Source organism: Porites lutea, chromosome 1, assembly GCF_958299795.1.
Source record: "Porites lutea chromosome 1, jaPorLute2.1, whole genome shotgun sequence".
In the NCBI taxonomy this organism is placed as follows: domain Eukaryota; kingdom Metazoa; phylum Cnidaria; class Anthozoa; order Scleractinia; family Poritidae; genus Porites; species Porites lutea.
The window spans coordinates 8,169,670-8,188,853 of record NC_133201.1 but is presented as its reverse complement, the minus strand read 5'-3'; the positions used below and the strand labels follow the sequence as shown (position 1 = coordinate 8,188,853).

The 19,184-nt window shown below is 39.2% G+C and overlaps 1 protein-coding gene across 6 annotated transcripts in view; it reads right to left on the bottom strand.

The window, feature by feature from the left end:
• Positions 1-19,184, bottom strand: part of LOC140944220 (uncharacterized) — a 24,526-nt gene extending 5,342 nt beyond the window's left edge. The window contains exons 1-2 of one of the 6 annotated variants that reach the window (XM_073393383.1): positions 19,113-19,184; positions 552-608 (exon numbers count right to left, since the gene is read on the bottom strand). The gene's annotated coding sequence lies outside the window, so the exon portion shown is untranslated. The other 5 variants (XM_073393348.1, XM_073393364.1, XM_073393369.1 and 2 more) reach the window with 5 other exon arrangements.

Here is a 19,184-nt window from a genome sequence, read left to right as displayed (position 1 = left end):
GAACGAAAAGCGAACATGGCTAGGAAATAATTCTGTGGCGGTCTAAAACGTACAAGCTAGGATCGTTTTTTAATAGAAAAGAAGCAAAGCCTCCCTCTGCTTGAAGTATGCTGGACTGAACTCAAGAACTCAGTGAAGAATTACGGAGACATGAAATTTATTTGTTACTTTTGAGTCCATGAACGAGATCGTTGGGGATAACTATTCAAATGAAACCTCTTCAGCAGTTTTTCCACGTGGTCTCTTTGTCTGTTGTTATTGCCGCCCGAAATTATTTGGATTTCGTTTCATTATTTGTTTAAGTCAATGTGAGAATTTAGTCGTGGTGAATACAAGGCAGTACTGCAAACTGCAACAATCAGGTTTTTTGAAATGAAACTTCTCCGTGGAAAAAAAAAAAAAGGAGGAGGAAAAGTAATTAATGACCACTCGCGAAACAGCGTTATCTGCAGATCTTAGCTTTGTGTACGTATTAAACGCCCCTTTATTAACTCAACAACCTCAGACATTATCTTAAATTATCACAAACCAAATAATAACTCAGGACTTACCGTACAATCTCTAATTTCCAGCTCTGTTCATCTACAACCTTCTTTTCTCTAAGTTTCCTGCAAAACAACATAAGCTGGCTTAAAACGTGTGGTAAGTAAAACGCTACTTGACCGAATATAGGTCGACCGGCTGGAAATGTGTTCTTGAGAACTTTTCGCGCGTTCCCACGCACAATATTAAGAGCCTCTTTTGAGCGGAAAGTTGGTCACCTACGTTTCTGTGCCTTCACTCTCAGGCTAATCTTAATTGGCAATTTAGAACGGGTAGATAATTTGTGTATAAACTCATTATATCTGTATGCCAGTGGCGGGAAAATGAGCCGTGGGAAAACCACAGTCTACCACAGGCAGGAGGAGTTATTGATGGCTGGTACGCCAATTCATTTCACTCGTCACATACGCAGGATTCAAACTCTCCCCCTACCCCCAACAAGAAAATTAATAAAAATAACCACTTCGCTAATGAATGGATTCACAAGCAACGGACCTAAAACTGAATGATTAAAAGCAGATTGTTTACTTTGAATGCATCGCTGCTGAATGAAGAGGGTGACAAATGTAATTGTTAGATTCAGTTGTTACGAAACCAATTCTGGTAGCCACCAGTACTGTAAAGAACACGTTTCGCAAGGACTATGACAAAATACAATAAGAATTTCTCAAGGGAGACTCAACAGGTGTTTCTTAATCCTATAAGTCCCAAAAGTGACCAACATCAATTCTCTCCTAACAATATCAATAAATAATTAGAAGAAGAGTTTGTGGGAATAAATAAAATGATCACCTAAAAGAAAATGCTCAATGATCTTTGAACAAATTTTCTCAAAACTTCTGAGAGGAAATGTATGGAGATCAGTTTGGAGAATTTGCATGCGGATATTAGGGCTTGGAGGGCCAAGTGCCATCCACTTGATAGTAAAAGAAAAGGGCACGGCTAAAAGAAACAGTCTACTATTCTCCAAACTTAAAACGTAACTTTTCGAAAACCAAAAGTGATTTATCATTAGCTAAGTTGATCCACACGACTCTGAAGACTTCTTCATCTTTACAAGTCGCTAATTTATGGTCCTTCAAGCTCAGTTGGATCGGGGAAACAATATCGCGATATCTGCGCGTTTGTGAGACTACTGAAGACATTACAAAGATCACACCCTTAATTACCATGTCACATAAAAACAGTTGAAAGTAAAACAGGATTGAAAAACTCGGCACCAAAATACAAGATCTAACGCTTTAGTGAAAAATGTAATAACAAGCAGTCAAGACTAAAGATAGCTGGACAAGTGCCCTGTTGTATATTTGCTTGAATTTACGGTCTTTTTCTGGCATCATTCTGATAAACATACTTCAGAACTAGTTTAACGGTTTATCCATTGTTTTTTTCCTTCAGTATTAGTTTGTTTTTACTTTAATCGGAATCCTCAGAATGTTATTTCACTCGCACTTATCTTGTAGTACGTTTAAAATATTAGTTTTCAATGTGTTTTTTATATTGCTTCCGAATTCTTGGAATGGAAGCTAATTTTATTAATTCTATTTCCAACTCCCTAAAGAGACTCGGTCATTGTAATTCGTTTGCTAAGTGGAATGAAAGAAATGAAAGAAACAGAGTCGACCAGTAGAAGACTTCCTGCTATTGCTATAGCCACGGCATGGCTCTTAGTCAAAAGCAAAAGGAGTCGCACACGTTGACAGAAAGGAGAGGCCGGTCTTCGACGCCATATTCACCACTTTCGTCAAAATCACCATTTTCGCCAAAATCGCCACTCTCAATGGGAACCCTTTGCTTTGCCATAACATATTCGCCAGACTTTGGCAAATTTTCCCCATTTCCGCCATTGCGTGCATTTCTGCACATAAGTGGGCCGGTCACGACGTCTTGCAAAGTTTTGAAACTTGTTATTCGGCCCAAAACGGGCGAGTCAGGCTCAGATAAAGCCCAAGTGGGAGAGTGCTTTTTTTATTCCGAGTTAGGGCGCGAAAATCAGAAAGTGAAGTTAAGCATAGCCTTTGCTGTCATTATCTACAGAATGATCAGTATGGTACAATACTGGCAAAGAATTTTTAGGTTAGGAATTGCCAATATGAAACTCTCGAATGGGGTACACAACCGGCCAAAAATATAATTCATACCTCATAGAACACTCAACAAAGTTAACCAGGCACCTCTCTTAAACAGACCTCACCCGCCGTTCGTTAGTCATTTCCCATGACTCTGCAAGGCACAAACCCCTCATCATGGACACGTAGAGTTGGTCCCTCCAGCCTAGTTTCGGTAACTCTCCAAAGCGACACCTCGATTTGGTCAATGCCATTTTTCAGACGTTTTTTCTACACTCTGTGTAAGCCTGGTTCGGTATAGTTACGTGAACCAGGCTTAACGGGGACTTCTTTCTAAGGCGGACACTACAGTTGATCCCTGTCGTTTGTTTGTCATTCCGCTAGATTTTTTGTAAGGAGTGCAAGGGCACTTAAAGCCGGCCCCAACAGTTGCCTTCACACTTTTGAAATCGTAAAAATACGTTTAAGCAATGTTCACACTTGCACTAAGGCACGTTAACCCGAGAACGGAACTCACTGGGTAATAATGTAAACACGCATTCGTTTTTGCAAGTTAATTCGCACAAGACGCGAATGTAGGGATACAATTGACCCATATTGGCCCCAGGTCCTAGCTGTGTGCACACGTTTACTGTTAACCTCCTACCTTTACGTTTCAAAATGGTGTCCGAAAAAAGTTGAGCATATCGGATACCCAAGGTGTGCATGTGCATACACACAACACGATTTTGTGCCGGCACACCAGTGCCGCTCAGACACAGTGTGTGAACGTAGCTCTGGTCACTTTCGAAATTTCAGAGAAAATTATCGCCCCATGTAAGGGGATACGGATTCCGGAATCCGAGAAACACTTGCTTGATGAGGACTGCGGAATCCGGGACATTATTTTCTTGAGGAATCCAGAATACTGGGCTTTGGACTCCGGAATACAGCTTAAGGACCCCGGATTCCAATTATGATTGGAATCCGGAATCCAAGTTCCACCGACAAAGAATCCGGATTCCAGTACCTGCAATCCGGAATCCACGGAATGGAATCCAGAATCCAAGATTGTCTTGGATTCCCTTCTATGGGGCGAAAATTACCATGCACTTCATGCTAAAACAAGAAGCAAACAACTTGGACGCCCGCCAAACGACTCAGAAATGACATTTAGGGACTCTATTTTTTAGCCCTGCTCTATTTACCTTTTTTGAAACTTACAGTAATTAAATGTGTTTGGCCTTTGAAGGGACAATCGCAAAGTTTACACAAGAAACAATAAAAACAAGCAAGGTAATTGTAACCACATGCAATGAATGTAAACTTATTTCAATTAACAACTAGTGATCAATCATTAGCTAATGGCTTCTTCTTAGTTGCTCAATGAACTTGAGAAAAACTTCCAGTTTTCTTTGTCCACTAATATTTAGTTGTTCTCCTCTACTGTTAAACTAAAGAATTGTGCGTTGAAGGTGATTTTTCCAACCTTGTTGATCATCAAGATACGTTTTACATCGACCTTCGGTAACAAATGCATTGTGTTTGTAAGGTAAACAAAACGTGATTTCGGTTAAGTGAATGACTTTCCACAAGAAGTTACGATATTCATAACACTCGAAGCGAGTTTTTCTGGAGCGCTGTCTCTTTCAATTTCTTCTTTTTGCGCGGGAAAAGGAAAAAATAGTCCTGTCACATTACGTTAAAACTAACTTAAACGTATTGAAATATCAATGAATCTCAAAGTATCTATCGACCTTGAGGATACTGAATACTAAGGCCACTCACAATGAACGGAACCGCTGTTGCAGGGCAGTTTTTAATATACCTTCCATCTTGATTTCTCCCCGCAACATATCCCACTCCGCAGACTCTCTTGGCTCTCATTTAACAGCCAAGCCAACCCAACCGCGACCTTTTTGAAAACTTTACTTTTTATTGAAATATTTCAAGAGTCTTCGAAATACTTTTCAACAGAAAACGCATCACTCCATTTACAGGATGACCTTTCGTGCGCAAACGAGACAATTTCATCCCGACGTCAACAAAAGACGCCACCCAACGTCTCTTCGATCGATGCTAACAAAGTTTAAGCCCGGTGTTTTTGCTTATGAAAAGTCTAGCAGTTATTCTAATCAATTGGGAATTTTAAGTCGACTTAGGCCTTCCGCGGCGACAACTACCAGTATCAAAATGTGAATTCTCCTGTCTTGTGCCCTTCATTTCTTTTAGCGTGAGTTCGGAGAAGTTGACACTGTTAAAGAACTCTTTGTGGGTGATGGTTTCCTGAATTCTGATTAACTTTAATTAAAAGCGTTTACCGGAAATTTTTAATTAAAAGCGTTGATGTCATACGAGAAACTGATGGAGATCATTACTAAGGATTACGTTTAAAGTTAAATACGTTAAATACATGCATTGACTAGCAAAATAACTAAAGTAGAATACCAAACGAACTTCTTCGGACATTTAATTTAAGTCTAAATTTCTTTCACGAAGCACTTGTAGTTTGAGCAATACAAAGTCCCTTATAATCTCTCTTTTATACTTCACTCTTACGTTGAGTGAGCTGTTTGAAAGGTCAGTGCTACTCACGAGTTTTAACGCCACACTTTCAAAACACTGCCACTCGCGTAAATCGGCAGAGGGGATTATCGTGTCTGTAAGTAAAATAATTAAGGTTTTACCTATTATGAAGCTGTACGGTAGAGATTTTGCCGATCGTTTTTTCTTGGCCAGAAGAGCTGCCCAATTTTAGGCCTTGCTCGCATCCAAAACAAGTTTCCAACATGTTCCTTACACCTTAGAGATAGTAAAGGTGTTTGTTCATCTTTCCTCGTAACATTTACGCTACGCCAACATAAATATTATCTAAAGAATTCAGGAACAACAATCGATGGGCCGATCTCTTTTGAACTCTCAAGCCTTCCGTATATTGGCTAGATTTGCATTTGCTTTCAAAATACACACGCCCAGTATAAACTCAATAGGTCATGTCAGACTGTTCATTTTCTAATACAAAGGGCAAGATAGCAACGACTATTTTTAGATCCAACAGACATGTCACCTGAAAATAAGATAACTTTCAAGTACAAGAACTAATTGTGTTTGCTTGAACCACTTGAAGGAATATAAGAAAGGCGAGAAAACTCTCTTTAAGCCTCATCAAGGGAAGTCTTATAAATGTCTTTCTCACATTTAAAGGCTATTCGCATCAACGTACGTTTAACGATAGTCGACGACTAAAGGAACGTGGCAGATATAATCCCTTCACACGGAGGCAAATATTTTTGGACTATAAAAGAAATGAAAAAGAGAACTAATGCACAACAAACGACAACAAAATATACATTGCTTAGCAACTTGCATAGAGCAAGGTACGGTTGTTATCTGGAGCATGTAGATTCATTTAATCGCTGACCCAAAATATTAATTTTTCAATAAATTTGAAAAATGTGAATGTTTTAAGACTGTTGATTAACCCATTAACGAGCTTATCGAGCGAGACAATATTGAAACGTCATCGGTGTGGGGTTTAACTTGCGTGCAAGAAAAATCTACCCACTTGTACATCCTCTACAATATTTTCCAGATGATAAGAGTTTTCCCGGATAATTTTCTCACAGGAATTAAAACCTAAACTAGCCAGCAAAAGGTAACAAAAACGATAAACGAAAAAAGAAAACGAAATAAACGGAAGTGAAAAGTCAAGTTTGTAGAGCACTTTTAACCCAAAGAGTAAAGACTAGATCGAACGTTTGTTTTCTGCACAGGACAGTCAGAGGAACCTACATTTTGAAACAGAAGTTAAGAAATCATGCGACAGTTTTGACAGTCACAGTACACCCTCTCCAAGGTCACTAAGCCTTTTATTAAAGTAGCATGTGTACAGACACCGCCCCCGCTCTCCGATTTTTTTTAGGGGAGGGAACGTCTGTACACAGGCTTATTAAAAGCATCTCATATGGGATTGTATTCAGCAATTGTGGTATAACAAGACTGTCCATTTATGTCAGGATATTCAGACTATGGTACATAAAGTACATCATACAGTCAATCTTCTATTCTTTCTAGCCGCCAGTTGTATATCAGAGTCCTGGGGACAAAATAAAGTTTCAAGGTCGAGCTCAGAACGCTGTCAGTGGAGCACCGTATTGTCCCCTGAATTGGCCGCTAAATAGATTCCACACACGGAGTTAGAATAGGCAGCATTTTTTTCTCTGACAGTCACAATGCATGGACTACACTATGGGCATTGCACTGTCCCGAGTTCTCTGGAACAGTATCGATATCATTTCGCGACAATATCGCATCGTCAATCAGACGGAGGTCTCCACATACTTAACGATTCCAAAGAAGCTGTTCAGGCTAATTTGGGAAAATGAAGGTAATTATGTAGGTGTTATGGAGTGAGAAACTGAATAAAGACCTACACGCTCTAGAGGTCACGAAACCCCCCATGTAAGGAAACCAAAAACAGTCTTGGATTCTGGATACCACGCCGTGGATTCCGGATTTAAGGTGCTGGATTCCAGATCTTTGACGGTGGAACTTGGATTTCGGATTCCTACAGCTGTACAGTCGACTCTCTTTTGACGGACACCTCTGTAAAACGGACACCTAGAGTTGGTCCTTGCCTTTCTATACATCTTTCTAAGACGGACACTTAGTGTAGCCTGTATTCCGGATTCTGGATTCCACAAGCAAAAATTTTTCGGATTCCGGAATCCCTTACATAGGATGACACGAGCACTGCACTGTGATCAAGACATGAGAAAACAAGTATGACGAAGTGTAATATCTCTACGCCCTTACCAGGTCAATTGGCGAGCAAAAAGCCAGCCAATTTATTTTAATAAAGACCTATACATTTCATCAAGCACTCTAGCAAAATTAAGTGATCGCTATTTGTCGTCGCCCAGTTGAAAGGCTGTAGTTGAAAGACAACATTATTGAAAATTAAGCACGCAATCTTGTTGATACTGTTAACATAAATAATTTCACTGTGATTTGCAACTCAAACTAAACGCTGGCTTCTAGGTATCTTGTCTACCACGTTAAATCTTGCCAAATGGTCTTTCTACTAGTAGGCATCTTAAAACTAACCATAACGAGGAAATTCAAAAAATCTTTGTTCATTGTTGACCTCCAATAACACTAAGGTCATGTTGTGTGTGATAGTTTTCTTTCTAAGAATGTTAGTAACCCTAAATAGAACGCCACCTTTGTTTGCATGCTAAAATCCGCTTGCCCTGCTTTAAACGTGAAAAATGTGAACTTGACCATGCTGTCAGAACAGGCCACAAAAATCTTTTTTTGTTCCAATAAAAGTAAAAAAATTATTTACACACAGAATACAACTGTCTTTTTAACAGTTTAAAATGGCGTGAATTCTGTTGGCGGTCATGATTGATGGTCATCGTCATTATCATCACTTTTTCATTTCATTTCATTTTATAGACTTTGGGGCAAGTCGCACTAGAGGACAAAACTGTTTATTTATGTCAAAAATCTGTCATCACAATAAAAAACCAAGTGCGACCGGTTTGTTCACCAAAGGACAAAATTTGGTCGCAGACGGATAAACTTCAAAGATGCCGTCGACTACCTCTGGAGCAGGCCAAATTGAGACAAATTTTGGAAAACAATAGCGAGGGTGTTTTAATTCGGAAATGATTTGACAGGTGATACCTAGCAGAGTCTCTATGCTATAGACTTCGTTGTACAACGTTCTCATTTCGCAACAACATGAATCCCGGCGCGGACGACCAATTTTTTCCGTACGAATATCCACAATATCCACCTGGATGGATCTATCCTTTGCCAGGCCCTTACATGTTTGATGATCGAGGAAATCCTAGCCCATCCCGACCACGAGTACTGACTCGTTGCCAGAATCCCTTCAGTTCAGAGAAGATAGCTCAATGCCGGCATCAACCCCAATCTTCGCGCCGTGCATCTTCGTTAGTCGAGAACAAGAAGGCTCAGGACAGATGCAGTAAAAAAGAGGAGAAGCTTTTAGTTCAACTGTGGGCTGAAAAGCATGATCAGTTAGAAAGCCGGGAATCACAAGGCGCTAACAGCAGGGTGTTGTGTTTTGTTCACAGATTTTGTTCTTAAGTGCGACTGTAGCTTTCGGGACAATTTTTTTTGTCACTGGCCGATTTCAAGTCGGATTTGTCCAGAACAAATCTGAAATTGCCCTCTAGTGCGACTTGGCCCTTTTTCCCCTGCTTCTTTCCTTTTTTTCTGGCCGGGGGTGGGGGGGGGGGGGGGGGGGATGATTAAAAATCTGCCTTCAGTATTTTCAATAATATGGAAATCATCTTGTTCGAAGAGTGAAGATGATGCAGATAATTTTTTTTTACGCTTTCGAACACCCTCCAGTGCCGGGGTTTGGGCAGCATTTTTGAGGCTCCCATCGCCTTCGCCTTAGGGGATTCCTGGAGATTCTTAGAGCCTTTTTCTTACCAACGACTACAATCAAGTCCTCTCTCGACGGACAACTCCCCAAAAAGGATACCCTGCAAGAACTGGTCTGCTGGTCCCCGCAGTTCTTAAGTTCCTTGATTCCCTGTGAAGCGGACACCTGTTTTAGACAGACGTTAAGTACAAGTGCCGGACAACAGTGCAGTGTCTCTGGCTGTTTATCTAACTTGCGTGACTGAAACGTACGCAGATCAAGCGTAGAAAATGCGAACTATCCGGAAATCGAGATTTGAACTTAATCCGACTTGAGATAAACTGAGTGGCTAAACAGATTATTATCAGGAAAAAGGTACATTTAACAATTTTACAAGGGCTTACGTCTAAGAAACTTGAACTTAAATATCTCTCCTAATTAAACTTTTGACCAGAAAAGAGTAGCTTCATTGTATAAAGCTGTGAATGAAATATTGCGAAGTTTTGCACCATTATCCGCCATGGTACTACATACATACAATTAAATTTCTTCCCTAAGCAAAAATTTCTCCTTTACGTTTATCTATGACCTTCTCTGCGGGCAGAAAGCAACAAGAGTCATTTTTATTATTCACGATCTGATCAAATTGGCATTATGGATATGGCACTGATTTCATATGACAGTGAAAGCATGAAGAAACAGCTGATAAACTTTTTGATTTCAGGGTAAATTTAGAGTGCATGTAGAGTACGTGTTTTAGTTATCTGAAAATGGCGCCCGTGAGTCTGCCAGTAACATCAGTTGTGATCCCACAAGAGATATCCTAAAGAAAACAATTAAAACTACGTTTTGTTGTTGTACAGTGCTAACTATGCATCGTTTTCGTGTCAACACGCAGCCTTTTTTCTCCTTTAAATAAAGAACATTATCTTCAGTCCATCGTTAAAGAAAGTCTTGGCAATTTTTTTGTACATACAACGCATTTGAAAAAGGCACACTCTCGCTATCTTGTCTATCATGACATCATATCTTTGAGACGTAAGTTGAAGCTTAAAAACAGCGAACGACGCGTAGCTAAGCGTGCCTTAAAATCTCGTTCTGAAAACAAAAACAGCTTTTAGCACCTTGAAATGAGCGGTTTATTTGCGCCACTATCAAAATTTTCAACATCCTGTATGGTCAGTTGCGGTCACGTAAACAGTGGAGCCCCATCTCAGAAGGACTCTTTCTCCAAGGAGTGTACATATACATTGCCCATGCAAACCTAGTGAACAATGCATACAATAAAAGTAATGTACTGAAATTAAAGATGTCAGAGAAACTTGATGAAAACTCTCCTACTCGACAATGGAACTAATACAACTGTATGCATGGGCGGAAACAAGAGCTCTGCAGGGTCAATGCAAAACGGAGGTGAAACTCCATGAATGTCACTCCCAAAAGAAAAAAAAGCTGCTCACGCATCTTGAAATGACGGTTCTAGTTGAGATAACTATCAAATTTACAAACTTCCTACACGGTCAGAAGTGGTCACGTAAACAAAGGAGCTCTCCTCAGAAGGACTCTTGCTCCAAAGAGCATACACTGAATGATTAAGTAGGAACACTACATAGAGTGGAGAAGACGTAAAAATGTTGTTAAACAAACTGTAATGAAAACTCTCCTAATCAACAAATACTACTGTAGGCAGGAGGGGAGGGGAACGAACCCTGTAGGGTCAATGCAAAAGGGAGATGAAACTCCATGAATGTCACTCCCCCCCCTCCCCCCCAAAAAAGGACAGTTAAAGCATCCTGAAATGTAGTTGCCAGTTGAGTTTTTGGTCACGTAAACAAAGGAGCACTCTCCAGAAAGACTCTTGCTTTGATTAAGTCTGGTAAACACTACATAGAATGGAAATGATGTAAAAATTGAACACGTCAAAGAAACTGTAATGAAAACTCTCCTACTTGGCAGTAGAAATAATACTACTCTACGCAAGGGCGGAGACAAGAACTCTGTCACAGGGTCAATTCAGAAGGGAGGTGAACTCCATGAATGTCACTCCCAAATGTTCAAGATGGCAAAGAACCGGAGAAAATCGTACCGAAATTAATGAGCTATAGGTAAAATGTGGGAAACTGCCATTGATGCAGAAGAAGAATGAATATGGTTGGGGATGCATAAGAGATATGAAGGTTGCCGTGAATAACCCCGTACTGTCATACGGTGGAAGCCAATGCATAGGCAACATTGAACGGGTCCTTTGTGCAAGGACACAGGACCGCAAACTGTTGGACTGTCAGTTGAAGTGAAGTCTACTTAGTCAACAAACTGTTCAAAGAAATTCGACATAATGGTGAATTGACAGAGAATAATCTATTGTGTAATAAAATACTAAGTAAGTATTGTGGTATCATAAAATATACCCAGGTGAAAGACGAATTGAAACCCGCAATCAATCACGATCGCTTTGATGTATCATTTATTAACTGAATTAAAATTTCCCACTTGGATTTAAGTTAGAGTTTTTTATATTATCGACATTGACGAAAATCAACCACCTCTTTCTGTCTAACTTTGACTAGAACGGAAAGAACTAGTAATTTTTGAACAGAAGCTTATAAGGTGTTTACAGTAATAGGGCAGGACATGAAACAACAGGTAATTTAAGTACGAATTCACTACTTTAAAACTGGTTTTTTAAAAAAAAGTAATCGTCCAAATTAACACATGGTATTAAAAACCATGTGTCAATTTGGACGATTACTTTCTTTCAGTCTACACTACACTCCATACTAATGGACAAGTTACAGTTAAAAGATTGAAGAAAAAAACATAGTGAATGGCAGAATATACATTTAACCAGTTACACGAATATTCGAGTCTGGAGTGCACTGAGTCCAACTTTTAACAGGTTCTAACATGTAATAACTTCACATAATTGCTATACAATTAAGTACACTTAAGTACCTCCATTTCAACAAAGTTCACTGTGTTTGCAGCTAATGAAAAAGACGGAAATATTACAGGATTTATTTGGGGGGTAACAAACACAAAATTTGGAACCTCAACTTGTCAAGTTCAAGATTAAAGACGTCAACATTGCCATTAAAGACTAATTAGGGAGATTCAAAAATAGAGTCTAGAGAATAATTTTGATCAAATACCCCATCGATTCCGTGACATAAAATAGATTTTCGAAATTCAATGAATAACTTCATTCGTTTTTTTCGCTCGGGCATTCTGTAAAAGTGCGAATGAAAGCGATTACCGTATTATAAAAAAGACAGAAACACTCTTTGATACTTTCTGCAGCCATGTTTTGATAAAGAATGCCTTTGAATCTCCTTCGACTAAATATCGGTGTTTCGATTGTTATCCACATACTTTATAAAAAAAATCAGCATTTTCCAAACAAACTAAACAACTAACCAAAATGCAGTGTAATCGGATTTGTGGTGTTCAAACTGTACTAGTAAATTTTATGTTGTGATTTGTAACCAACACTGATAAGCCCCAATGGTATTCGTTGTTTTATAGTGCGTTAACGTAACTTTTGCGTTAATAGTCGGAAACATTTGTACCTGAATTATTACTTGCATTTTTATCAGCAGTTAATGTATAAACAGTGAAATGAAAAAGGTTAGGTACAAAAACAGTGAAATGGGCTTTCGTTGTCAATGCGGTGTGTGGTCTGAAACTTCAACAAAACTTTCGGGCCTCTCTCACTCAAATAGCGTCATTTTGCCCTCCCAAAATCAATAAAGAACTCATCAAATAGTCATGGCTTATCATTTACCTACATCGGAAGACGTTTTCTGCTGAATTTACAGGCAACAAGAGCTTGTCTCTTCCCATCCGACACGACAGCTCAAAAATGTTATGTCTTCCTGAAGGATAGACGGCTCCAGTATTTGCCGACAAACGTTCCTCTTGCTTCCGAAGAACAACACAGTTAGATCTTTTAAAAACAACGTTATTTTCTCACCTCAATAATTGCACTTAAAAGTTTCCGCTGATCCGTTTAATTCCCATGGACGAAATAATACGTCCACGTACGTCCAAGAGTAAACGGTCGTGTTGAAATGCGATGTCTTCTCTCAGACCCGCGTGGTTCGATGTGATAAGGGACCCGCAACGTCAACTCGCCCCGACTTGTCCTTGAAACAATTAGCGGATTTGACGGACCGTCAACAAACGTGCTTCAGATCTGTTCTATTGTCCTTCAATTTGGCTCATTGTTTCATCGCGTAAGCCGCGTAGAAAATTTATTCAGCTTGAAGTCGCGGACATAGTAATTTGTTTCGTGTGAGACTCCAAGACATGCTCATAGTGTAAAAATGTTTGTGGAAGGGCTATTTAAAGCGAGCTTTCGCTTTAACTTTTAGGAATTCTGTCTATGTATGCAAATTCCTCAGCACGCGGTGAGCGACAGCTGTTTGGGTTGCTCCGGTCAAACAAAGGTACATCTGCTGTTGTTGAAATACTCTACTAATACCATTGTTTAGTCTCGGATACGAACTCTGCTTGCGTGAGTAATTGCTATTAAACAACAAATTACTTCTTCAGGTGATATCTATTGGGCGTTGACTTGCTGTATCTCAGATTTTTGGGTTAGAAGTTTTCAAATGCGACTGTCACGCAATCAATCGTGGCAGACTAGAAGTTGTGCTATTCAAAGATAAAATTAACGACGCATCCCGACTGTCTAAACATACGCGAAATAATGTAACAGCACGTGGATTCGGCCAATCACAGAAGCCTATCTTAATGGGAGCCACTTTGCAGTCGCATGCGAGATGACATCCATTGTTTGCAGAGCAGTTTTGGGAAAAGAGACGTTAACCACGGTTGAAGTCTTTTGAATCACGGAAACCTAACTGAAGAATAGAATTTGGGTTTATCGTGGGCAAAAAGCGTTGCTTTTCGAACGACCTCCTTAGAGTGAAGGGCCATCTGTTCAGCATATGTGAATGAACTTGAAGGTCTCTATTGAAAAAAAAAAATTAAACCCGCCCCGTCTTAGGTTCCCGAAGCAGGTTAATTAACAAAACAGGTGGCCCCCAGAATCGAATATTCCAGTGTTCTAAAACTCAGACAGCTCATGCTGGTGAATCGTTTCTTTATCTTTCCTTGAAAAGTGCATGTCATGATTTATCGCTCGGAGGCTTCTCTGGCTTCCCTTGAATTTCGGGGGGGGGGGGGGGGGGGGGGGGCGGGAGGAGAGGTATTCCTGGGAATTCTTTGTGGGGGCGTGATGCCCGGTTCTCCAAATCCTGACCCTATTTCAGACAAAAAATGGTCATTTTCTTCACCCGTTTTCAGACCTGGTGTAGGCAGAAATTATGTTATCATTACCTAGATTAGAAAGCCAAGAAAAAGATTTCGTAAAAGCCATTTCGAATCTGCCTATTACTCTTTCTTTCTTATTCATTTCGAATTGAAACGACAAATGTGGCCTTGCATTCCCGAATTCCCTCGATTCCGACCAAAATAAGTAAAGTCTATACCCGTTTTCGGACCAAAACGACGCAAACACCATACCCTTTGGGGCGACATTTACCTATAAGGCAATTGTAAGAGAGTACCCTCCCGGAGCTTCAATTCTTGCGTCAATCGTGACAGAATTCAGGAGCTCCATCTGATTGCGCCACTGGCCATCGTGCAGGAACACGTTCCTCCGTTGAAGCCAATTTTTGCGCAATCTTGCGCTACGCAACATTTTGTTTGATTTGTGAAAAAATTCTGTCAACAGGAAGTCATTTGCACTGTGGACGATTTTCTTTTCCTTTTTCACCTACGAAAATTTTCTCAACTTTGACCAAAAAACGTCGAGTAGCTTTTCAGGCGAGAAAATACCGGTAAAGGGGAGTATCGCTTTCGCTCAGAGGAAGTCTGACCCTATTAATCCCCACAGATGGAACAGAAAATCTCGGTCGTCACGGTAAAGCAGGAAATACCTTTTACCGAAATATTTCTACCTGGATGAACTGTTCACTGAGTTCTCACGGGAATTACTTGCGCGGTTTTTCCATAAGGTAAGCCCAGTCAAAGCCTCCGAAATTCGTGAAAGCTGTAATGTTTTCTATCAAATTTAAAACCAGAAGTAAGGTCAAGTAATTGTTGCTTTGCCACAAAGCGCCCATGAGGGCCGCATGGAAAACCCGAAAAAGCGCGATTAGATCAAGTCATAGGAACTATGTAAAAGTGCGAGTTACTTTATATAGCTGATTCAATGACCATAGACGTCAAAGACTCGTAAATTAATACAATAAGTTGTAATTTAATTGACCAGTGCCCTGAAAAGGGGAATATCACTGAAATGAAAGAGGAACTGGGATGATTGTCGTAATGCAGAGTTTGAAACCCTTAAGGGTATGTTAACTGTTACCTATTAGACTGGTATCGCTTAGGAATGTGAGGAAAAAGGAAAGATTAAGGGGGAAGAATTCAATTAGAAGGTCTTTATTATCGCAGTTAAAAACACTGATGAGCACTTATTTAGCTCAGTGTCGGCCTTTTGATCTATCAAAGCAAGTCTGAGACTAGCCCAAATTTGTCTCTTTTAAAGGTTTTAATCCCAATTTAATTTGGCTCTGTCTAACAGAAAAAAAGCACAAATAAAGCATCATTTGTAAAGGGTGACACGGCCTATAACCTCCTCCACATTGGTTCATTCTCGCAATTATTTCAGTATTCACTTAAGATTTACTTCGATGCATGACAGTGTTTCATCTGTATACATCTGTGATATATCGTTTTGATGTTTACGGACGATTCTGGCAGGTTAGTCCCGTTACAAGATAATCAGCTTTGTAAACTCCCTTTTCAACAGCAGTTAATTAGTAAATATTAATAATAATATATGAATACGAAATAACAACTCCCCTCCCCTAAGTTCCACATTTGCTGAACTGATGAACAGTTGTCGGAAAAAGGGTCCGGTATCGAGACTCGTACCGCGCAATTCCTTAACTGGCCTTAAGATGAAACAGTACAATCGTTGAAAACCTAATACATTTGGAATTAGACTCACAGCCAATTGTTATGTTTCACCGCTAGTTGCAAATAAATAGGTCTAACTGTTCTAAAGCGGCCGGCAACATAGCTGCAAGAAAGGAAAAATCGATGCCCGAGCGATGCGTAACTGCGACATAGATGCAAATAAAAGTTCAGTCAAGAAAGACTTAACTTTTATATTGGTCGTAAAGGCGTGGAGTCTTGTCATTTGGCCCTTAAAGTCTGTTTTAGTGATTGGTGCAATCTTAAGTTGTTTGAGTCAGTTCGGGGACGGTAATGTAACTTTTGCAGGTGACAGTTGCTCTATAAATAATAATTGACAAACGGACTTTAATTCAATTTAGGTAATACTGATTTTAATCTCTTAGTAAAGGATGCTTTCAGTCCCTGATTTAGTTTTAGTTATGTGTCTAAGGAATGAAGCTCCTTGTGAAAATGGGGTTGCTAATTGGGAACCCTAAATAGCTTAAAATATTTAAAATTAAAAATCAGATTACCAAAAATTAAATCAGATTACTAACTAATTATAAATATTAAAAGATACAAATTTCAAAAGAGGCTCAATCTGAAAACTTACAACCTGGGTTTTTCTATTATATACTCAATACTAAAAATCCTTCAGAATTAAGAATCATTCAAATAACGTTTTACCACAAATCACTAGAAAATTGCACCCCAACAGCTTAACACAATAAACAGGTTCATGGGACTCCTAAGCATAACTAACCAGCTTCTTCATTTAAAGGTGCGGTCATAGAAACATGTAGTAATTAGTTACTAACTCACTTAGCACGTCACAATCTTTATTTTCCTGAGTATAACTAACCGTCGTCTTTAGTTAAGGGTGCGGTCATAGAAACGTGTTCAGTAGTAATAGTCCAGTTACGAATTAAAAATTACTGCTGAATACAAATATTAACGACACATTCATACACGGTTAGCCTAGACGTAACGTAAAATATTCAGAAATTCTTGTAAGTAAGTGTTTGAAATTTGAGTATACGCAATAGACAGAGTAATAAAAAGGTCTTTCTCTCGTTGGAATTTGTGAATATATTACTTCAGATTGAGGCTAAGGCTGTAAAAAATGCGTCTTCACTTCTTTAATTCAGCAGTCATAGCGAACTCGAAAATGGGCTATTAGTTACTAACACACTTAGCACGTCACAACCTTTTTGTTTTCTTCTTATAGGTATTAATTACTGAATTTCTAAAAATATAACTAAAGAGCACAGTACGCATTCCTCTTTCCATGGGTGGCAGCGCCATGGAATTGAAAATAGTATTGACTCTCGCCTTTTTATTTTCACCATTTTTTCATGCCTTAATTGAAAATTATCAAAATTCAGCAAGGAAGGTATAGATAACACAGCAAACATGTGAAAAAGGTGCCGGACGGTTAGAAAAATTGGAAGAAGTTTGAAACGGATTGGAATTGTGGTTTTTAAAAACTTGTTAGCCCAATAGTTTCCAGAATTGATTTCCATATGGTTATTAGTAGCGCTACTGCGAATGCATGTGGTAAATTGCGCTTTGTAAGTGACAACAAGAGCCGCTCCTGGTGACAATTATTTTTGCTATTATTTTTCTAATGTGGGATAATTCATCTTCTTTTGGTACCAACCACTATGGCATGTAAATACCTGTCCCACGTAACTTTTGTGGAAGTATTTCTCGATTTCCCCTTGTTGCAGACTTTTTTTCATACGCAATTCTTACCGATTATTGAAATTTCCCTATAAGGGCGGACCATTAGAAAAGTTATGGGGGGCGGGGAGGGGGGATGGGGAATTTTCGAGCCGCAGGAATTTTTTTTCGTCATCAAATTCCTTGAATGAAATTTTTTTTTTAGGCCATAGCATGAATATTTTTTAGGGTTATTTAGCGTACATGAATTTTTTCTTCATTTAATTTTCCCTTCCGCGAATATTTTTTTTGTACTTCGCCCCCCCCCCCCCCCACCCCCCCGCCATAAGTTTTCTAATGCTCCGTCCCTAAGTGTGCCTTTGGCAGCCTTCCACTTCAACCACAGAAGCCTGTGATGAAAGATATTATTCATCGTGGTATGCGTATAAAGGCTTGCTTCGTTTATCGCTTCTCTCACGATAGAGGAATATATTTTAAAAAAGAAAGGAAAAGAAAGAAAAGAAAAGAAAAGAAGGAAGGACGAAAAAAAAAACCTAGAGTTTTTCCAACAGGAGTCGAACCCGATGACATTCAGAGGTAACCGACTGCAGTGACGACCTTCTTGCTATAAAGAGTTGGCTGGGCTGAACTGCATGTTAAATGACAAAACTGGACATCAAATTTTTGGAATTCAGTTGATGCGAAACAAATGAAAAGTTTTAGCTTTTTAAAAGGATAACAAATAGCATGACAAAGTCCGGCCCTTAGCAATAGAGAAAGAAACTAGAGACTTTCCAGAGGCTTTATTTCGGAAAACACCCATTAGCTGTAAGCATTCTTATCTTCGTGCCTTTCATCTAGGAGCACGGCCCTTCTATTATGGTCTTTGTTTCTGCTTTCAGTCGATGCAGTTCATCGAAAATAAATTCATCAATATTAATATTAAAGAGGAATTCAGAGCGTTCATACTTTCTAGTACATGTAGTAGGATTAATTTAATACGTAGGACCTGCGCACGTAATAAGGCTTCCAGTCCTCTTTAATCTCGGCGTTTAGCGTTTAAATACAAACATACTGCAAAAAATAATACGGATCATTCTTAATCTGAATGCCTTAAAATCCTTTTCAGAACCTTCAACCTGTAAAATCTTTTTAAACCCAATCCTTCCATTGTCGGACGATCAGTCTAGAAGTAATCATGAAGACATAAGATATGGTACAGCGAATCGGGAAAATTTTTGCAGATAGTTCTATGACTAAATAGGAACTCTAATCAACCGGTCATCGAAAAGTGTAGCTGAAAAGAAAAAGGTGCTAAAATACTAACAGTTTTGCTATCAAGCTGTCCTTAGAATTTTTACAGTTCTTAAGCTCGCTTTGACCGAGGCTTCCAAAAAAGCGATTTTCATTAAAACTGGTGAACTGAAAATGTCGTGATACGCGCGCTGAAGCTATGAGAACCTTTGATAAGTATTTAGAATATTACTTACGCGTGCATGGCCCAGCTTCTTTCTAGTTATAATTTTGTCTCATTTTTGTTTCGAGTTTGCTCAGCATCTGAC